The sequence below is a fragment of the Eumetopias jubatus genome, unplaced genomic scaffold (genome assembly GCF_037043125.1).
Source record: "Eumetopias jubatus isolate StellerSeaLion01/CBP00866 unplaced genomic scaffold, mEumJub1_p1.0 scaffold_26, whole genome shotgun sequence".
Classification (NCBI taxonomy): Eukaryota; Metazoa; Chordata; class Mammalia; order Carnivora; family Otariidae; genus Eumetopias; species Eumetopias jubatus.
The window spans coordinates 2391241-2410221 of NW_028274832.1; positions in this window are offsets into that span (position 1 = coordinate 2391241).

An 18981-nucleotide genomic window follows, 5' to 3' on the forward strand; every position below is an offset into this window, starting at 1 on the left:
GGGAAAGATCTGCAGCCTCCAAGTCAGCTATTCTGTAACAGTGTTTTTGCTTGGATTTGAAAGAAATGAGACCAAATGAGAAGTAGATGCTTCATCATGACATGAGAACAAGAATGATGGTGGTTGGCTGCCATGAGCGGTTCTCCTGTTCCAGCTGTGGGCCAGACTGCAGAGGTTCCAGGGCCGCACCCCAGGCCGGCAGCCTGAGTCGTTCATGCAGAGGGCTCACCGTGGAGAGGGTGCCTTTCAGCCAGAGACCCCAGCGGGCCCAGATGTATCTCGCCTTGAAAGAGCTTCCAAGGGCCACACTGGGCGGTGCGTGGGGCCAGCTGCCTGGCGGTGCTGAGTTGGCCTGGCTGAGAGGCGAGGCTCTGCCCGCGTGCCCGCCAGTACTCCGTGTGTCTCCTGCCCACAGTCCGTCACTAGTTGTGCATCTAGAGAGGAAACAAAGATGGTGAATTTGCACACAGGCCAGATGACATCGTGGCACTTCACGCAGACGTTGTGCACGCAGCCCTGTGCACGTGGACCATTCTCGTGGAGTGGGGCCCCAGGATGGAGCGTGAGCCCCTGAGCTCTGGGAAGACACGTGAGCTAAAGCCTGCCTGAGGCCTGTTGTCGTCGTGACAGGCAGGTGGGAAGATGGGCTGTGCCGCCGTGGATTATAGGTACTTAACAATAGTCTGGGAAGAATTAATTCATTTAAATTCTAGTCATTATGGTGCCATTTCCTACCATCATGTCATACTTATTTTGAAAGGAAATTGAAGAAAAATTAGCTTACCTGCGGTGGATCATTGTTTAAGGGAAATCTGATGACCAACACTCACTTCAGGCAATTCACAGCAGCTTCTTCTATAGTTTAAAATGCTCTTCATGTAAGTTATATGATTATCCTTTGGGAGGAATATGTGTCTCAACTTGCTGTTTTCTTGAGAGCATTGTTTTGTAAGGACAGTTAATCATCAGTCAAGTATCAAGGCTCTGAGAGATGCTGAAGGACACAGAGGAGTGTAGAGTGCATCTCTGGGAGTCCTTCAGGACTGCATTTCCACGTGCCCCCACCCTGGCTCTTTGAGGACACCTTCCTGCCCGACCCAGAACCTCAGGGCTCCACACACACCGCCCCGTCCCTGCTTGGAACTCAGTAGAACCCACTTAGAGTGTGGGAAGGAAGGCTTGAGGTAGAACAGGCAGGTACCGTGGGGTTATTTGTCCTTTGATGACTTTGCTGGATAAAAGACTTGCCTTTGTTGACTGTTTACTTTCTTGGTCGTTGGTTTTGGTCAGTCGTTTGATTTAGTCTGTTCTGCTTTCCCCAAAGTAGTTGGTGCCATGTCAGCAAGTTTTAGCACATTTAGATAAAAACAGTGGAGAAAAACATTTTGATAAGCAAAATTTGACCAGTCTTTATTTTATGGACCTTGTGGAAGTATGTGTAGTTAAAGGGAAGTGCTACCAGAGGTCTGATTATGGGGATGAGTAGTCCCAGGGAGCATCCACAGCTGGGCTGTGTCTGGCCCAGGAGGCCAGACTGGAGGAGGAGACCGAAGCTCCCGGGAGGTCAGCCACAAGTGCTGACCTCTGATGGAGTTAGGAAGATCCACCAACGGGAATCACGCAGCAGCCCTTGGGGAAGGCCGTTGGGTGGGAAATGGCTAAGGTCATAAGAGGTCTGAAAATAATCAGACCAGAAATGAAAACTCTTTTATGTTAATTATTAGTGTGGAATTACTCTTGTCAAAGTAAATCAGTTACTTATGCATTTATGTTTTGTTTGCCTGGAGCACTTTTGCCTGCGTCTTTTTTCATGTAGAATGTAGCCTGACGGACTCCAGTATTGAACTAGCTCACGGTGGGTCCATCCCCCAGTCAAAATGCACAGCCTCTCGGAAATCATACTGCCCCTTGTCTCCTCACATCTGGCCTGGGTGTTCTGTCATATTTTTGAGCACCAAGGCTTGATAGACGACGATCTCTGAGATTCTGAGACTCTTCTCAGATCGCCAAGGAGCCGCAACCCCGTACCCTCTTTGTGATCCGTGGCGTGTGTTCTCCAGGAGCAGCCGAGGTGCCGAGGAGCTTTCAGTGCAGATCCACTCGGCCATGGCTGTTCCCGGCTTCAGCCATAAACAGCCCTCATCCAGAGTGAGAACCTGTTGAGTGAACCTGATTTCTTACGTAGGATACCAAAAGCACAAACAATAAAAGAAAAACTAATGTAGCTCCCCATTCATATCTCTCAGGTCACCTCCTCACCTGGTGTCCACCCAGCACCAGGCCTCCTGGTACTTATCAAATCTTTAAAAATATCGGTGGAATGAATAAATAAACAGATGAAGGGATGTAGGGAATCTGAGAATGGGGACTGTTTGCCAGGTTTCTCAAAAGCCCTGAACTCTATGTTCAGGTCTGCATGGGGTCAGTCATGGGCTAGATGTTGCTGGAACCACAGTGTATGGAGACCAAGGACAGAGCCCCTGCTCCTCAAGAGTCCCAGAGCAGGTAGAGCACTGGTCCCCGTAGCCTGAGGTCAACCTAGACAGCAGAGTACGCTGGGAAATGGGGTCCGGGAGAAAACGATCAAGAAAGAATTCTTGAGATGTGTTTAGCTCAAAAAGGGTAGTTTTATTAAAGCACGGGGGTAGGACCCGAGGGTAGAAAGAGCTGCACTGGGGTCATGAGGAGACACTGATCCTATACTTTCAAGTTAGGGGGTGTAATGGATACTGCTAAGTCTCCAAGGAATTTGGAAGCAAGGTTTCCAGGACCCCAAGGGGCTAGCTGCGGTTAGGAAAACGTCACTTACTCCCGCCCAGTAAAACCTCAGTCGTGAGACTCTCCAGAGGTGTATCAACGGTCATATGCTTGGGGGATGATGGCTAACACATATTGTGGGGGCGCAGAGATAAAGGAAGTTTCCAAGGGGATTTTTACAGGATCCTGGAGGTCAGGCTAATGTCAAACTAAGGCTGTCTTCTGCCTCCAGCAAGTGTGAACATTGGGGCAGTTAAACTCCCAGGGGAAGGTCACGCTGCCTGTCTCAAGGACTTGTCGATGGGCTGTGAACTGTAAGGAAGTTTGATTTTTCTTTTCTCTATTTCTTTTGCCTTTGTGTTCCACAGCAAGTACCAGAGGCCTGAGGGACAGCCCGTGGGGGAACACGTGCGTCGTTGTCTTGACAGGAGCGCCGGATCCGCAGGTGTCTACATGGGTCACAACTTACTAAGCTGCACGCTTCGTGTGCAGTTTATTGTATCAATGCTGTGAAAGAATTTTTCAAGGAAAAAAGGAACAAACTATGATAAAGGAGGCTGAGAGCAGAACCAGGAAGGACGGGCTGCTGCTGAAGAGACCTGGATCCCAGGCTCCGGTCTGGCCCTTCCTGCCTTATGACCCGGGAGGGCGACCCTGATCTCCCTAAGCCAGTTTTGCACCAGTGAAATGAGAAGCACACTCACCACCCAGCTTTCCTGAAGGTCAGTGACAGGAGCAGAGCCCGGGCTGACAGTAAGCAGGGACGACTCGGGAGTGATTTGGGAGACAGCGAGCCTGAGCACACATCCCACAACAGCTCTTTCCAGAGACTCCAGGCCGCGGCCTCCTCCCCCAACCTCGGTGACGCCTCTGTTCTACCTTAACCCCCCAAACACTTGCCTGCCCTAGGACGCAGGTGCACGCAGTCTGGAAGTTAGCGCACCGCGAGCCCCGGGGCCCCTGCGCCTGGGCCACAGGAGGGCTGTCCCCACCTGAGCCCGCGTTCTCCCGTGTTCTGCGCCCAGGGTTGAGTCCTGGGGGCGGCCCCCACTGCGCCCGCTCGCCGGCTCCCCACCCCAGCCCAGGCCGCACAGCCCTTCGCCCAGCCCCGAGCACCCCAGTGCAGAGAGAGCCCGAAGCGGGTGCACAGGGGGCGTTGGCAGGACCGGGGAACTCTGCGGGACCAGGACCGCTGACCCCAGGGGCGCCCGCGGCTTCCCGGTCTCCCGGCTCCCAGCACACCGGTCCCAGGAAGCTCCGGACCTCCCGTTGCACCCTGCGGATGGGGGCGCCCCCTGCAGGCCCTCGGGCGCGCTGTTCGTCGTCCCTGCCGCGGCCCCTCCTGCCAGGGGACCCGGGGACCGCCCCTCAGCGGCCTGACTCTGGGGCAGTTCAGCCATGGCCCCGGGTCCCGCGGAGACCTCCTCGCGTACTCTTGGCGCTGCCTGCACCCCAGCCCCTCCGCGACCTTGCGACCTTGCGCCGCGGCTTCCCGGGGTCGGACTGGGACGGCTCCGGGGGACCCGACTCCCCAACGCCCGATGGAGCGAGGGGAGCGAGAACCAGGGTCCGGAGAGGAAATCTCTGGGGGCCTGAGGACCCCGCCGGGTGGAGAGACGGGGTTTCCGGGACCTGCCCGTGAGCACCAGCCTGGGTCCCCAGTCCCGCTCCCCAAGCCGGGTCCCCTGCTCGGCCAGCCCAACGTCCGGACGGAACCCGGGCCCGGACAGAGCCGCGGCCCCGCCCGGAGCAGCAGGAGGCCCTGGCAGCCTGGCCACCCCGCCCAAGGTGGAGCACCTCATTCACCGCCTTGGCCCCGGGGCCCCTTCGCCACCTGCTGGAAGCTGGCTGAGCGCTCCTTGGTGCCACCAGGGCTGTGCCCTAGGATGGCTGGGCCGCCACACTGTGTCCCCGCCAGGGGGGCTGGAAGGGACATTCTGAGGGCCGGCGGGATGCCCGCGATAGCCCCCTCCTCTCCAGCTAGTACATGGCCGGCCACGTTGCAGAGGTTTCTTTCTAGTCAGCAGGGCACCTGCCATAGGTGCTAGGGTGCTCCTCCTTCCACGGGTGAGGAAGCTGAGACTCAGGGAGGGAAGCACCCCTGAGGGTGGACTCACCTGCCCTCCTGCCTCGCTCAGTCCTGGAATTCCTATTCCTTACTCCCCCCCCCCCCCACTCAGTTCACCCAGGTTCTTTCCGCTCAGAATGTCACCTCCCCTCCGCTCCATCAGGGAGCAGTGTCCCCCAGAAGCCCAGTATCCTCGGCTCGATGCTCCTCTTGCTCACTCTTAGGGTCCTCCATCAGCCCCTCACCCCTTCCCGTCTCCAGGCAGATGATGACATTTCCCCTGGCTTTGGCCCCGCTGACCTCAGGGTGGCACATCTCTAAAGCGCTCAGATTCTGTAGAGACACCTGCACACAGCCTCAGCTGATCTGCACTGTGTCCTCAGCCCCACCCCACCTTCCCAGGCTCCGAGGTGAGAAGGGGAAATACAAATGCAGCCCTCCAGCGCTGGCTCACGAGGGAAGCTGGGACACCAACATGACTCAGACACAGTGGGACAGGGTCGCTGGTCATCTGGAGGGTGTGGTGGCAAGCAGAAGCTCAGGACACTGTGCTCCAAGACGGATGGCCGCCTTGCACACACCAGCCCAGGCTCGAGAAGACTGCTGAAGAGCTCGCTCAGCGTGGACACATCAGAGGGAATTAAAGGACATTCCGCACCCGTGTCTCCGACGAGGATTTAAGAAGAGTCCACTACAATGAGGGCTCTTAGACGAGACGCTAAAATATCTGGACGACACCCAAGAGTGATCCCAGACCTGGAAACAAAGACCCCAAAGTCTCATTGCACGAGGAATAAACAATGGAGTTTTCATCAGAATTGTGCTGAGCTGAACAGCGGTGCCCAGTGGCTGCCGGAGGCGGCCACAGGAGTGCCGCTCCCGTCCACCCGAAGGCTCACGAGCCAGGGCTGGTTCTTCTGAGGCTGGGATGGAGACTGCCGCTTCCTCTGCCCCAGCACCTGGTGGTTTGCTGGTGGCCATGGGTGCTCCTCGAGGGCTGGTGCGTCCCCCAAAACTGCCCCCATCTCTGCAGGCCATCCTCCCTGTGTGCCCGTCTGGCCCTTCCTGAGCAGGTGAGAGATCCCAGAACACAACACACAAGATCGGGGAAGAGTGTCTGGAGAGAGTGCAAAACAACGGCAGGTCTGACTCACGCCGGGTGGAGCAGGAGGGGTCAGGGAGGGCTTCTCGGAGGAAGGGACATTCGGAAGAGAGCTGAAGCACAGAGGTAGTTAGGGAAGTTGGGTGGGCTTCCGCGGAAGAGGAGACCACTTGTGAAAAACCCCAGAGTGGTGGAAGCGGAGGGAAGGGTGAGGGGGGGAGAGCACAGGCCGTGGAGGGAGGTTCAGTCCGAGGACAGGGAGCCCCAGGCAGGCTCGGGGCCTGAGCTTGGAGCCCAGGACCCCCAAACGGAGATGCCACGTGAGGGGCTGGAGTTCAGAGGATAGAGAGATGTGGGAGCCGGACACGTGGAGTCACCAGTATGTAGTTGGCGATGCAATTCGCTGGTGCGGTTAGGGCCACCCGAGGAGAACACAGTAGAACGGCATCAGTCAGCTACTACCACGTAAGGACCACCCACAGGATCTCTGTGCTATGAACCGACACGAATGGACTTAGCTTTCCCGTCTGGGCAGCGTGGGGTCAGGTGGCTCAGGCCGGCCCTGCTGGGCGGCGGGGGTCTCCGCAGCTTGCGCCCGCCTTGGGGGGTGACTGTCCGTGACTGGTTCGCGCCGGCTCTGCTGCCATTGTCCCCCTCCCACCGAGGGTGGCCACGTCCCGCTCGTCTCACGGCCACGCCGAGGCCACAGCAGGCGAGGCCACAGCAGGCTGGGAGGAAGGGCTCAGCACAGGACTGCATTTCTGCCTCAGCGGCTAAGTGAAGCATGTCGAGGGGCCAAAGCCCAAGTGCAGAAGGGCCTGCACAGGGTCTGTCGAGGGTCACAGCCCTGGTCACGCGCAGGAGCCCAGGCTGAACCCAGCTCTGTGTCCTCACACAAGGGCTGCACCCAGGCCTTGCGTGGGCTGTGGGTGGGGTGGGGTGTGAGGGTGTCACTGTATAGATGGGGCATGGGGGGGGTCAGCATTGAACAGCTGGGGGAGGGGCCCTCGCGGCTGGGGCTCTTGTCTGAGGAGGAAGTTGGGTGAGGGGACCCCGGCCATGGTGACCTCACTTCCCTGACAACAGAGCCCATCAGAATTTGGAACCCAGGTAACCAGGAACCCACATTCCAGAGACAGCCCCCGGCCCAGCTCATTACATTGCAGATAGTGAAACCAAGATGTTCACTTGTTGCATTCCCAGATCCGGAGGTTGCCGACGGAAGAAAGCGCGCCCAGCAAATGCTGTCTCAAGATGTCCTTTCAGGGCTCCCCACCGCCTCTGGCCGTTTGGTCGGAAAGACCACAAGGTGACACCAGGAGTCCCAGAGCCGGCCACCCAGCCCCACAGGGTCTAATCCACCTCTGCAGCCCCAGGTCCCCACCAGTGTGTGTGTGTGTGTGTGTGTGTGTGTGTGTGTGTGTGTGTGTGTGTGTGAAGAGGGGTCACGTAGGGTGGGGCAGCCCCAGGTCCCCACCAGTGTGTGTGTGTGTGTGTGTGTGTGTGTGTGTGTGTGAAGAGGGGTCACGTAGGGTGGGGCAAACCCATTCAAGAGCAGGCTGATGAGGGGTCAGATACCCAGTGGGCAGGTCTTGTTCAAGGTCAAGGGTGGCTGGGTGGGACGGGGTGTGTGCGGATGCGAGCTTCTGCCCTGGGTTTATCCCAATTACCCTGGAGCGGGGGTCACTGTACCGTGTGCAGGGCTGGGCACGCACAGGTGTGTCTGATCTGGGAGCAGGAGGGGGACAGGGCAGGGGGACAGGGAGGCTGGCTGGGCAGGGCTGTGATGCCTCTGGGCCGGCTACCCGTCCCTGTCTTTGCAGACCACGGATGAAATCGGGAGGAGGCTGGCGGACAGCCGTGACGTTTCCGGGATCTGGGGCGTGACCCCACAGGGGTCCCCAGGAGCAGGTGCTGGGGATTGCGGGGGAAGGCCTCCGACACCACCCAGACCACTGTCCCTGGTGGTCATTGACTGGATTGTGCTCCAGGAATGGAGCCCACGGAGACCGAGCTCGAGGCTGAGAAGCCTGGAGCGGGGTGCCTGTGGGTGTGTGGGCACGGGTCGGGGCCGGCCCCACAGGGAGGAGCCCCGAGAGGCTGGTGTGGGGCCAGGAGCAAAGACTGTGTGCAGAGCACCCAGCGGGTGGACTGCAGTCGGGGAGACGTCCCGGGGAGGGCTCGTTCCTGGCTGCGGCTTCTCTGGGAGGCTCTGGGCTGGGCTCTGTCTTGCAAATACCCACGGAGAGCAGGCACGGGGGTGAGCTTTTCTCCTCTCACAGATGTTCCACGACCTAAGGAGCTAGAGCCGGCTCCAACTCCATCAGCAGCTCTGCAGGGAGGGGTGGTGCCTGCAGAGACTTCAGCAGGAGACCAGGAGCCGGCAGTTGACCCGGCACCTGCCCACGGAGAGCCTGACGCCGACCAGGAAGGGCCTGCTCGAGAACCTGTGCCCGGAGAGCCTGCCCCTGTTCTTGCCACTGTTCCTGCCGGAGCCAGGGCCCCTGTGCCTGCCCCGAACTGTGGCCCTGCTCCTTGCCCAGACCCCGCTCCTGCCCTGGATCCTGACCCGTCCCTACCCCTGCCAGTGCCCCTGCCCCTGCCCCTTCCGCGACGTGTGCACCTGTTCTTGCCCCTGACCCAGCTCCTGTGCTGGATCCTGCCCCTTCCCCTGCCCCTGCCTGTATTCCTGTTCTTGCCCCTGTCCCGGCTTCTGCCCCTGCAACTGTCCATTCCCCTGCCCCTCCCTGTGCTCCGGTGCTTGCCTCTGACCCAGCTCCTTCCCCTTTCCCTACCCGTTTCCCTGCCCCTGCATGCGCACCCATTCCTGCCCATGACCCACCTCCTGCCCCTGCACCTGTCCGTTCCTCTACCTGTGTCCCTGTCCGTGCCCCTGCCAGAGCCAATGCCCTTTCCCCTACCTGGGTCCCTGTTCCTGCCCCTGCCCCTGCCAGAGCTGATGCCCCTTCCCCTGCTTTCCAGGGCCGCGGGCCCTTCCCTTGGCCCTGCCTGTGCTCCTGTACTTGCCCATGACCCAGCTCCTACCATGGATCCGGCCCCTGTCCCTGCTCTTGCATCTGGCCCTGCTCTTGCATCTGGCCCTGCCCATCCTCCTGTTCCTGCAGGGCTCCCAGAACCACAGCCAGAGCCCACATCCTCGTGGGGAGAGCCCCTTGTACAATTACCCTTATTTCCATCACCCGACCCTGATGCCCCGCCAGATTGTTTCATCCCCTCCCCCTGTGTTCTTTCTCTCTGGTACATATTAACTGTTATATTATCTTTCCTTATCCTCTACGCTGTTTATTATTTATTTTAAATAAAATTAATTGTTTTCTGTTGGACAAGTCTGGAGCATTAATTTTATTCCCAATGCTGTGCCACCGCACCACAGAACATTGCTGCACAATATCTGCTTCCGCAAAGGACACCCTGAGCCAGAAGGCCTCCCTGCCCATTTCTCCCCGAGCCCAGCCCCTGGCGACCCCTAAGCTGCTTTCTCTCTCTGTTCCTTTCCTGGGTGTTTCCTGTACGTGGAATCACGCAATAGGGGCCTTTGTGTCTGCCCCCCTATTTTCAAAGGGAACTCGTTTCCTTCTGTGTTTATTGCACACAGAATTTCCCTTATTCGATATTGAAATGCCTGGGGCTTACAGATCAGACGTAATCAGAGAGGCCACTTTAGGAATTATGGGCACAATCTTGGGGCCGAGACCCCTGTTCCTGCTGGGACACCTCAGCCTGACCCCAGACAGGACAGGGCTGGTTCCTCCTGTGGCCCACACAGAAACCAGGGAAATGCAGAAAGCTGGAAGACACACCCCAAAGGGCAATGCATTGCTCACAACCCCAGGCCAGAGAAAGGTTTCAGCGGACTCTGGTCCAAACCACGCTCCAAGTCACTGGGTTCCACAGGGAGAGACCACACGCATGCAAGTCCAAGTGGGGACAGGCACGGGGGGAGTCAGAGAAGCGGAGCTACCAGGGAAGGACTCTGGCAAAACAAAAAACTCTATGGAGGCAGCGCTGGTCACCCTCAGACCGGCAGGTGTCTGGTCTGGGGACCAGCAGCCCTGGGGAGAACGTGAGGAAGCGGAGGTCCCCTGGAGGAAAGGGTGACGGCACCCCTGTCTGGGAGGACAGTGCGCAGCACCCATCCCAGGCTGCAGGTGCACCCATCACCTACTGTGGGCAGCTCAATCCCAGCCTGTTGAAGGGAAGACCCGTGTCCATAATCCCCTATTTGCAACAGTATCCATAAAGGGGAGTTTGTGGGTCAACACGTATACAGTGTTTAAGGTACAAGTCTCGAATTCCAACATCCATGGTCTGCTTGTCCACCTTGAGCCTTGTTTGGGAAGCAGGGGTGGGGACGCCCGGGGCTGTGACCTCTGGGAGGGGTGGGGAGGGGGAGCTCTGAATGGAGTGACCAAAGCACACGGGGTGACCTGCCCAGGAGGGACCCTCTTGGTCCCCAGCCCCTCTCCTGACCTCGTGCACGATGGCGAGGGTGCGATGATGAAGGTGTTGGCCCTTGGCTGGCAAGATCCGTAGCTGGTGTCGGAGCTGCTCAGGATCCACACCGGGCTCTGATCCCAGAGCTGGCGCGAGAGCTGAAGCTGCAGCTGCCCCAGTCTCGGGAGCTGCGGCTCGCATCGCTGTTGGACCTGCCTCGAGCTCTGGGGCAGCTGCTAGAGCTGAATCCCCCTCCAGAGATGATCTAGATCCGGTTCCGCACTTGGATAAGGCTCTTGAACCCACAAAGGGCTTTCCTCCCCTGCCCATTTCATGGATGACAAAACTCGGGGCGGTGACGGGACCGGCTACCTGGGGGTAATGGCTACGGGGGGATTCAGCCCAAGGATCCTGCATGACCTTCACCTCGTGCCTCATACAGGTCGGTCCTGAGCTGCCCGACAGGGGCAAGGGCCTGAACCGCTGCTCCCGGCACCTGATCCCACCTGATTAGAGACACTCCCCTGGGTCGTGAAGTCCTCGTTTGACCTCTACTCCGGCCAGCCCCACGCGAGCAGGGACCGTGCTTCCTCACCGCTGGGTCCCCAACCCCAGAACAGTGCCTGGTAGTGGTATCAGTTCACATTGTAGTGAATCACAGGGATCCCCCAGCAGCCCCTTGATGTGGGGGATGTTGCTTACAGAAGAGAGATCTGGGCCACAGACTTGTGTTCACTCTCATCCACTCGTGCAGCATCCCCACCTGTGTCTGTTTGCTGGAATGCAGAGGGGACCCCCAGACACCCTCCCTGCCCTCGGAGCTCCCAGCCCAACCCGTAGGTCAGCATCTCACCTACAGTCCGCAAGGGGGTGATACAGAGCTAGAGCATCTCTAGCACCAGACCTTGCAGGAGGCATGGGGCCGGGCACGCCCTGGTGGCAGGTAAGATCTAGAACCATCTGACGCACTAGAACCTGTCCCAGTGCTGACTCGAGCCAGCCGTGGAAGGAGCTCGAGAGCCTGAGCCAGTGCCCCCACAGACTAGAGCCCGTCCAGCTCCGACCCGTGGACCCCGTCCACAGGCAAAACCCGCTCCGGCATGAGGTCCAGAGCAAAGCCATCTCCACACCAGTTCTCCCACCCGATCCGGCACCATTCCCAGAGTGAGAGCCAGCCCGAGATCGAGAGCCACTTCTCGAGACAGCTCAGCGCTGCTGTGGGAGGCTGTGGGGGGTTTCCTGTGAGATGGCACAGGGACAGGCTGTGGGGATCAGCAGAGGGTGACCACACTGGCAGGGTGGTGATCTGCTCTCCTCCTGCTGCTTGGGCACCATCTCCAGATGGAGGACTGGCCACTGCAGCGGGGTTGGTCACCACTATACCGTCGACGTGGATGCAGGAGCAGCTACAGGGCCACAGCCCGCTCCACAGCTCGAGGCATTTCCATCTTCTGTTGCGGTGCCTTTGCCGGGAGCTTGGGAGCCCGGGAGCTGGAGCCAAGTGCGCCCCAGTGTGAGTAAGCCCGCTGGAACTACGGCTCCATCACCAACTCCAGAGCTAGAGCCACTGCAAAATCCGAGCTGGCCCAGCTCCACAGTCAGCTGCGGGTGTTCCCCGGACACGGAGCAGGCGCTCGCTCCCCCTGCAGAGCTAGAGCCAGTGGGCTCCGCGCAGCAAGCCCCAACCCAGGACCCGCTGGGTTCCGTCTTCCCTCACAGACTTCTACAGTTCCTCTGTGATTCCCCAGCGCTGGGACAGAGCAGACACTGCACCCACACCACCCCCTCCTTGAGTTTCCAGTGCAACAGGAGGGACCCCAGACAGATAGAGGCGTGGGGCACACTCCCCTGAGGAAGGCAGGGGTGCTCACACCCGTGATGGAGGGCTCCCTCCCATGCAGATTGCCGGCCCCCCGCACCTGCTGGCCACACCTGCCCCTGCCTGGATGGCCAGTGTGGGTGGGCTGGGGGGGCCTGACCTCTGGATGGAGTATCCCCAAGGGTGCCCCAGGGAGTGTGTGTAAGGGCAGGCCAGGCCACTGACTTTGCTTCTTGCCCACCTACCTCCAGGGCCATCTCCTCCGTTCTGGGCACATGGCTGGACTAGACTCGGAGGACTTCTATCAGCCAAAGACGTTCCCTGCCTCAAGCAGCTGGTGGCCCATGTGCAGTTCAACATGCCCTGTTCCGACCTGGAGCGCCAAGCCCACCTTCTGCTGACCCAGCTGGAGCACGCAGAGCCCACAGTGGCCGAGCGCGAGGGTGAGAACACCGGGGCTGGGTGCCTGAGGGTGTGGGGGGAAGGGTCAGGGCTGGTCCCACAGAGAGGAGCCCCGGAGGCTGGTGTGGGGCCTGGAGGAAAGACTGGGCTCCAAGTGCCCAGTGGGTGGACGGCAGTCGGGGAGTCGTCCCAGGGAGGTCTCCTTCCTACCTGGGGCATCTCTGGGAGACTCTGGGCTGTGCACGCACAGGTGTGTGTCTGATCTGGGAGCAGCAGGGGGGCTGGGCAGGGGGACAGTGAGGACGTCCGGGCAGGGCTGTGATGCCTCTGAGCTGAGTGACAGTTCCTGTGTTTCCAGAGCCCCATGGAAGCTGGCTTGGATTCTGCCCCTGCACCTGGCTCCTCACACGAGTTAGGGACACAGGTGGAGCCTGGCTCTAGCTCCTGAGATGGTGGAGCAGCTGAGAGAGGAGAAGAAAAGCTCAGCCCATGGCTCCTCTCCATGGGCCTTTGCAAGACAGAGCCCAGCCCAGGGCCTCCCAGAGAAGCCGCAACCAGGGAGGAGCCCTCTCTGGGGCGTCTCCCCGCCTGCCATCCACCCGCTGGGCCCTCTGAGCCCAGTCTTTTCTCCTGGCCCCTCACCAGCCTCCGGGGTCCTCCCTGTGGGGCCAGCCCCGACCCGTCCCCACACACCCACAGGCACCCAGCCCCAAGCTTCTCAGCCTCGGGCTTGACCTCCGTGGGCTCCGGGTCCTGGAGCACAATCCAGTCAATGACCACCAAGGACAGTGGTCTGGGTGGTTTCGGAGGCCTTCCCCCACAATCCCCAGCCCCTGCTCCTGGGGACCCCTGTGGGGTCACGCCCCAGCTCATGGAGTAGGAGGAGGTGTCCGCCAGCCTCGTCCCCATTTCATCTGTGGCCTGCAAAGACAGGGACGGGTAGCCGGCCCAGAGGCATCACAGCCCTGCCCCGCCAACCTCCCTGTACCCCTGCCCCGTCCCCCTATTGCTCCCAGATCAGACACCCACCTGAGCATGCACAGCCCTGCACGCGGGACACTGACCCATCCCCGCAGGGCCATCGGGATAAACCCTGAGGCAGAAGCGCGCAGCCCCCCACACCCCGTCCCACCCACCCAGCCTTGACCTTGAACATGACCTGTCCACTGGGTATCTGACCTCTCATCAGCCTGCTCTTGAACAGCTTGGCCCACCCCACATGACCCCTGTTCACACACACACACGCACACACGGGGAGGGGACCTGGGGCTGCATACATCGATTAGACCCTGTGGGGCTGGGTGGCTGGCCCTGGGCCTCCTGGTGTCACCTTTCGGTCTTTCCAGCCAAATGGACAGAGACGTCGGGGAGCCTGACACGACATCCCCAGCGAGGGAGTGTTTGCAGTTTGCTTTCCTCAGCCTGTAGCCTCCGGTCTTTGGGATGCAACATGCAAACATGTTTTTGGTTCGAGGATCTGCAACGAAATGAGTTGGGCAGGGGACGGTTTCTGGAATGTGGGTTCCCGTGGCAGCACTTTGTGCATCAGGGGGACCCCTGGCAATCAGCCCGGCAAGTTCCCCTCCCCACGCCATGGCCGCGGGCATGATTCCAAGAGTTCGCATAGGAGCTTGCCTGTCCCAGGGCTGTGACATGGCTCCGCTGTGGCTTTGAACCCAGGTCAATCTGACCCAAGCCTGAGCTCATGCAGGAGCCTGAGGAAGTAGCCTTGAATGGTACAGCTGAAAGTGATGGAAGCTTAACTTTTACTGAATCTAAATATTAACTGTTAAATGTAAAAATCATAAAACCTGTAACAGAAAAGGCTGAAGGGTGGGGACTCCTGGGTGGCTCAGTCGGTTAAAGCGTCTGCCTTCGGCTCAGGTCAGGACCTCAGGGTCGTGGGATCGAGTCCTGGTGCCGGCTCCCTGCTCAGCGGGGGGGTCTCTTTCTCTCTCTCCCTCTGCTGCACCACCTGCTTCCGCGCTCTCTCCCTCTCTCTAACAAATAAAATGCTAAAGAAAAGTTTCTCTTGAAAAAATAAAAAGATTGGGTGACAGGTGGACCTGGGCAGAGTGGCTCGAGCCATGGGCCGGAGCTACGGCCGATGCCAGGGATGCCCCAGGCTCCTGCCGTGGAACCAGCCCAGGACCTGAGCTGGAGCTGCAGCTGGAGCTGGCTCCGTCCCCGGTGGTGGGGCTCAAGCTGGTTCTGGAATGGACTCCAGGGCTCAGTGAACTCTCAGGCTGGCATTGTTGCCAACTTTGGTGGAGGCACTGGCAGCAGAGAGGACTGGTGCACTGGAGCTGCATGAGGACTACGCAAGGAGAAAAAGTAGGAAGCAGAAGAGATGTGGGCCGATGATTCAATTAGCGATGCAGGGAAAAGAGAGGGTCACAGTGAGTGCAGGTGAGGATGCAAAGGGTCACAGCAGAATTCTTAGTATGACTGAACTAGGAAGCTCAACATTTAACTCGAAACAGAAATCAGGATATAAAATGGCAAGAATAAGCCCGAAATGTACTGATGATCCCAAGTGTGAAGAGGTTAAATTCCCCTGGTAAAAGACGCACAGATTGTATGACATGCTTTTTAAAGAAAAATAACTACATGACAGCTCAAAAAACAATAGCAAGGAGCCAAAATATTATAGGAGAAGGTCAATCAAGAAAAGCAGGTGTGTGGAGAGCCTGGGTGGTTCAGTGTGTTCGGCGTCCGACTCTCGATTTCCACTCAGGTCATGATCTCGGGGTCCTGGGATGGACCTCCACATGGGGCTCCACACCCAGCAGGGAATCTGTTCAGTTTTTCTGTGTGCCTCAGACTGCTCTGAAAAAATAAAACCTATTAAAACCAAAAAGGCAGTAGACATGGAGCATTTGAACAGAAAGGCTGGTTTAATCCATGCTACAGTAGAATAATGTGCCCCCCAAAATATAGGTTGATGTCCCAACCCCTGGCACCCGTGAACGCGACTTGGTGTGGAATAGAGTCTTTGCAGGTGCAATCAAGACACAAATTAAAGTGAGGTCAGAGCGGAGGAGAGTGAGCTGTTACCCCAGTGTGACTGACGGGCTCCCACGCAGAGGGGAGCTGCGCAGAGGACTGCAGCCACAGAGAGACGGAGCGGGGCAGCTGCGAGCCAAGAAAGGCTAAGGCTGGGTGGCCACCACTGGACGCTGGAAGACGCAGCGAGGGTTCTTCTAGAATCTCAGAAGGAGTGCGGCCCTGCCGACACCTGCAGCTCTGATTTCCAGCCTCCAGGACCGGGAGAAAACAGATTTCCATTGTTTTCAGCCACTCGGCTTCGGGTACTTGGTTATAACCATCCTCAGACACGAATCCAATCCCAATATTGAGTGTGCTGTTACTGACACACAGGGAGAGTCTTGGTCCTCTTAATTGGCATCTCATCTACAACCAATAAACACACCGAATATGTTCGGCAATTGCAATACGCCCTTAACCACCTATAGCTGGATGAAAACCGTGTCCATCACCTCCAAAACGTCCCCTCCTGCCACTTGTCCAGACAACTACTGCCACCTCCCTCCATGGCAGCCACTGTCTGGGATCGGTCACCATAGAGGGCTATTGCCCCTGCTTGGATAGGACACCCAGAATCCGACAGCCTGTGTGCTCTTGGGTCTGGTCTCTGGCTCAGCGTCATGTTTTGGAGACTCATCCACATTCCTCATGCATCTACAGTCCATTTCTTCTCTGTGCTGAGGAGTTTTCCACTGTGTGAATGCTCTGCTTTGGTTGTCTGCTGTTCTCCTTGTAGACATCTGAATTGTTTCCAGTTGGGGGCTTTATCAACAATGCTGATAGAAATGTTCCTGTACAAGTCTTTTTGTGGACATGTGTTTTCAGTTTTCTTGGGCAAATACCGGGGCGTGGAACTGAGGGTTTACAGGGTAGGTGTATATTAACTTTCCAAGAAACTGCCAGACAGTCTCCAAAGTTTGTACCATTTCACATACATTCTTTGCAACTACTCATAACGATGTTTTGAATGATCCATCAGGAAGCCATAAAAGAAGTTCAACAAAATCCCCAGAGTTGAAATTGTACACTCGCTTGAGTCTTGCTACAAAACTATACATCCACAAACACACGACTAAAGGAGAGCAACAGGAATCACAACCAACTATTGCAAGTTTTAAGATTTCTTCTAAATAATTTTGAGTTAAAGACGAAATAAAAGCCGAGTGATTAGAAAGGAGTGACAATGTGGACACTGGCTAGAAACGCCCAGGACCACAACTTACTTGCGCTGCACTCAGAGGGAAAGTCAAAGCCACATGCTTTTCTTAGAAACAAGAAGCATTCTCAACAAATGACTCTGTTAACTAAGCATTCCACTCGAGGATGCTAGAACAAAGTACACCAAGCTAGAATTAAGGAAATAAACTAATAAGCATAAAGCAGAAACCACCATTTAAATAAACAAGCCAACAATAGGCGAGATGCTTCTTTCAATAAATAAAATAAAGCAGATAATCTTTGATACTCATGTAAAAAGATCAGAAAGAAAGAGATAGCACAAATAAACAGCATGAGAGATAAGACGGTCTGAGTTTAGATTATGCAGATTGAAAGTTACTGTAAAGTGAAAATCCTGTTCTTTTGGCCAACAAATTTGAAAATCAACGTGAAGTGGACAACTTTCCAAGAGAATGTAAATGATCAAACTTGACTCAAGAAGTAGAAACTTGAACGTGACTCTTGAAGGAACTGCATGTACCAGAGAAAGAACGAGAAGAGCCCACCAGGTATTACCGCCATAGATGTCAGTAGGTTCCACAGGCTTTTTGAGCAAGAACAAAAACCTCGAGATGATTCAGCTATCCCAGAGCATAGAAAATAAGGTTCTGTATCCAATCTCCCAGACTCTCTGGACCACGATGGCAAAGTCTCCCGAGGAGATCCCAAACGACCGCCATAGTTGGGTGGGTCCTGGTGACTACAGACAGAAGAAAGAAAACCAAGATGGCAGAGTAATGCACCACAACCAAGTAGGGTCAATCCCAGTCTGCGAGTCCAGAACAAAGTCCAGAAATAAGGACTTCGCATTTATAAGTCACTTATATTAACAGTAAGAGAAACGTTAGATGATTCTCACAGGAGACTACAAAAAGACTTGACCCAACTCAAAATCCACTCCTGATTTAAGGGACAAAACTACAATTCTCATTTAGCAAGACCAGAGGGAAACAGTCTCAGTGTAACAAGAGAGGGTACCGGGCAATAACCACAGGCACAGTCTCCTGCGCTGAATCCCCAGCGACATTCCACTTCAAGTAAGAAAGACAGCAGGGCCAGCCCGGGCCAGCGACGGAGGCTCCGCAGGGCGCTGTCTATGGGTGACTCTGGCTGGACACGGTCTGGGGAGCTGGTCTTGATTTGTTACTGCATTTAAGACGGAGGGAGTGTAAACTGTCTGCACCAGAGGGCGGGGATACTCAGGGCAACATGCTCCAAGGCATGAGAACAATGGACAAGAACAGGGAGAGAGAAAATGAACCGAAAATGAAAGAAATGGGGAAACTCTGATTTTTCGTTTTCAATCTCAAGAGCTGGTTTCTTCAACAAGCAATTTTTGAAGGAAGTGTTAAGAGTTAGTTGGACAATTAGGTAGTCAGGGCCAGGGTGCCCAACATGAAAATATGGAGTCGGGACAGCTAAGATAAAACAGCACTAACATCCTGTTTTGCTCTCAGACACCACCACACTAACATTCTGCTTTGCAGCCTTTGCAGACATGACTTCTGCAAAACGTCCTAAAATAAGGCAATTAACCACAAGCCATTTGTCCCTATCATGCGTAAAGGGCAGTTAAGACATAGCCCTCGGGTGTCAGCAAAAAAAGACCATCAACACATTGACATTAACCTAATAGGTAGACAGATACGTGACCAAAGCCTTGATTTGCAGGACTCAGCATTGCCCTGGTTGCTTAAGATGGTTTTGCAAAACAGCTCATAAAAACCCCTAAACTTAGAAACTCCAGGGAAACCCTCTCAGCCCCCCTCCACTTGGGCCCCCCTCCATCTCTGGGAGCTTTACACTCTTGCTCAATAAACTTTGCTTTGCTGCCCACCACTCTTCATCTGGTCTACCTCTTCATTCTTTGAAGTGGCAGGACCAAGAACTGCGGGCACTAAAGGCAGAGAATTCCTGCAACAGAAGGATCTTGTGTGTTGTGTTCTGGGAGCTGTCACCTGCTCAGGAAGGGCCAGACGGGCACACAGGGAGGATGGCCTGCAGAGATGGGGGCAGTTTTGGGGGACGCACCAGCCCTCGAGGAGCACCCATGGCCACCAGCGAACCCCCAGGTGCTGGGGCAGAGGAAGCGGCAGTCTCCATCCCAGCCTC